Source organism: Octopus bimaculoides, chromosome 20, assembly GCF_001194135.2.
Source record: "Octopus bimaculoides isolate UCB-OBI-ISO-001 chromosome 20, ASM119413v2, whole genome shotgun sequence".
NCBI lineage: Eukaryota > Metazoa > Mollusca > Cephalopoda > Octopoda > Octopodidae > Octopus > Octopus bimaculoides.
Window position 1 is genome coordinate 45,824,866 of NC_069000.1, and position 3,473 is coordinate 45,828,338.

Here is a 3,473-nt window from a genome sequence, read left to right on the forward strand (position 1 = left end):
AAACTAATTTAAGGGGATTAAATTATACACTCTGACAGTAGAGTAACTTCCCTTGGCCTGTTACGTTACTGCAACTAGAATACGCTTTTCTTTCCAAGTTTTTGGACCCGAAATATCAATACAAGCATCGGAAAGAAGAGAGACGAATCGTGTAGAACATGTTGGGTCGGCCGTCTACCATATGACGTCACAAGACTGCAAGCTACCGCCACATCGCATAACCACCAAATGCAGTAAAAATTCAAGGCTGCAAGCTAGCAGAATCCTTAGTGTGCCAGAGAAAATGCTTAGAGCCATTTCGTTTGTCTTCGTGTTCTGAGTTCAACTGTTGCCTAGGTGGACTTTGCCTTCCATCCTTTCAGAGTTGTAATTCAACATATCTCTCTGCTGGCTTTGTACCAAACTTAGAAACCAACACTCCGTATGGGGAGGGGGGTTGTAAAGAAACCAACACCTGTGATTACATTGTGTTATATCTGACTTTAATATCTTAATAATCACCAGTAGTTTTAGCATTGATAAGATCATAATTGTTTCCAATATGGTTATCTGCTATTAAAAAAAGGAAAATAATATCATATATAACATAGTTTATAGTATATTGATATCATATCAGAACATTGGTATTATTATTGTGATATGGTTCCAGTATTTTACTGTGTTACATCATTTTTTAATAGAAATATTAATTTGAATATTTGAATATTCTTTCTGAGCAGTTGAACAAAGCTGTCTTTGATTTAAATGTGATAACAATACTTCCACATGTTTGTTGTCCTAGAATTCTGTCTAAGATGTTGGAATGCTTTCTTCAGTTTTATCTTTGGTCCTTCACAGACAGACCAAAAGAAAGTTCCACCATCAGCTGTTCAGTTCCTACAAGAAAATAGAGAAATAATAATTAGTTCTTTGTTACCTTTTTAATTATGAAATAACAATTTGAATTTAAGATCCATAAAATGTTTTTAGGTAAAAAAAAAAAAAAACCTGGCACTTCATCGGTTACAAGGACAAAAGTTCCAGTTGATCTGATCAATGGAACAGCTTGCTCATGAAGTTAACATGCAAGTGGCTGAGTACTCCACAGACACATGCATTTGTCGTGGAATGTGATGTTGAGGGACCAATGTAAGTTCTCAGTTGTGGCAGATGATGTTAGGCATGTTGGGCTGGTATTGATGAAAAACAATAGAAAAAGAATAGGAATGTATTTTACATAATTTCTATGGCCATAGGTGCATTCACCTGTTGGATACTGAAAGTTTGGTTTGAAATATGAACAAAGATGCCACTACATAACTATTTTGTGTTGGTGAAATTGTGTAAACAGGGAAATGTACAAAGTAAAATGGAGGAAAAAGAATGTTTATGGGACGAGACAGGACAAAGCCATACTTTGTGTCTGGCATTTGCCTATTGCTTCTGCTGCATTGTTCCCTCTACTTCGTTGCTCTGGTCTCTCTCTGCTCACTCTGCTAACCATTGTGTCTGACTATGGAACTGATATTTATAATGGCACCATTTGAGCGTGGCATATGCCATTACCGCCTGACTGGCTCCCATGCCGGTGGCACATAAAAAGCACCCACTACACTCACGGAGTGGTTGGCATTAGGAAGGGCATCCAGCTGTAGAAACTCTGCCAGATCAGACTAGAGGCTGGTGCAGCCTTCTGGCTTGCCAGACCCCAGTCAAACCTTCCGACCCATGCCAGCATGGAAAGCGGATGTTAAATGATGATGACGATGATGTTATACATACACATGCACACAGGAATACAAATATATATATGCATGCATATATGTATATATGTACATTACATACATATGTGTGCATGTAGATAAATAGATAGATGGACGGACAGACAGATAGATAGATGTACAAACAGAGATATTGATGCAAGAAGTAATACAATTCCAATAGCATTTTACTTGATTTTTTTTCTTTTTTGCTTTTTCAGCCCTTAATGATGGCATTTTAATAAATATCTTCATAATGCAACAAAACAACAACAATAAAACTAATATTTAGCTAAAAGCTTGACAGATAAAGCACTGTGGGGAGGTGGGTGGCAGCTTACCCCTGACAAGGGGCTTAATTTGGTAATAAGGTGTCATATAATGAAGGGGATAAAAAAATGTGACCAAAAGTTAATCCCTGGATTACAACTATTTAATCGTTAAATCCATTGGTGCAGAAATATTTTGAGGGGAAAATTAAGGAAATACAAAATGATTACATATATGTGTGTGTGTGTGTGTGTGTATATATATACACACATATGTATGTGTATATATATAGAAATATATGTATATATATGTGTGTGTGTGTACATACATCTTTACATACATATATAAGTGTGTGTGTGTGTGTATATTTATCAGGAACTGCAAACTAGACGCTCCACCATCAATACCACCACCACCACCACCACTACCAGAACTAATTGTGTTCAACCGTAAACAGGAAGTAAAAAAAAAATGAAATATGTAATTTAAAATGTGATTATTATATTTTAATGAGCTATTTTTTAAAATTCAACTCTTAAACGATTAACGAGATAAAAAAATGTAATTAATTTGGATTAATCTTGCATATTTGAAGAGATTCCACGGACATAGTTATTGTTGCTGTTATTGATGTTGTTGTTGTTCTAGCAATTTTTGTTCCTGTTTTTATTGTTGTTGTTGTTGTTGTCATTGTCATCGTTATTGTTGTTTAAACCTCATTTCAACACTTTAATGAAAACTACTTTAGACCAATCATGTTCCAGCCATCACCATCCCATCTTATATTCAAATATAGGCATAGACGTGGCTGTGTGGTAAAACGTTTGCTTCCCAACCACATGGTTCTGGGTTCAGTCCCACTGCGTGGCACCATGGGCAAGTGTCTTTTATAACAGCCTTGGGCCAACTAAAGTCTTGTGAATGGATTTGTCAGACAGAAACTGAAAAAAGCCTGTTCTGTGTGTGTGTGTGTGTCTCTGTGTGTGTCTGTGTTTTTCTTTGAGTCTCTGTGAGTCTTTGAGCCTCCACCACCACTTGACAACCAGTGTTGGTTTATTTACATCCCTGTAACTTAGTTCTTCAGCACAAGAGCCCAAAAGAAATAGTTACCGGGGACAATTCATTGTGTTAAAAATTTTTCAAGGCAGTGCCCCAGCATGGCCACAGTATAATAACTGAAACAAGTTAAACAGAAGATAGAGTTACATAGACATATATTTCCCCCCTTCATCAATAAAACGATAGGGAGCCACAAAAATTTCACTTTTATTATTTTTACATCATTCCCCGCCCACCGCCGCCCCCCATTTTATTATTTAATTTCTCTTAATCTTTCTTTCTAAGACAGTAGAATGAGATTTCTTGCAGATTTGGCTGTTATTCCTGGCAGACCGATGCATAGAAGCCTTCATCAAAGTCTAGGAACATGTGATGATGAATAGGAATAGAAATAACAAATCTCAT

The 3,473-nt window shown here is 36.5% G+C and overlaps 1 protein-coding gene across 2 annotated transcripts in view; it reads right to left on the reverse strand.

The window, feature by feature from the left end:
* Nucleotides 1-480: 480 nt before the first annotated feature.
* The window catches only part of LOC128250369 (uncharacterized), a 34,177-nt gene continuing 31,184 nt past the window's right edge, over nt 481-3,473 (reverse strand). For both annotated transcript variants that reach the window (XR_008266401.1, XR_008266402.1), the window contains one exon: nt 481-876. The gene's annotated coding sequence lies outside the window, so the exon portion shown is untranslated. The remainder of the gene's footprint in view (nt 877-3,473) is intronic.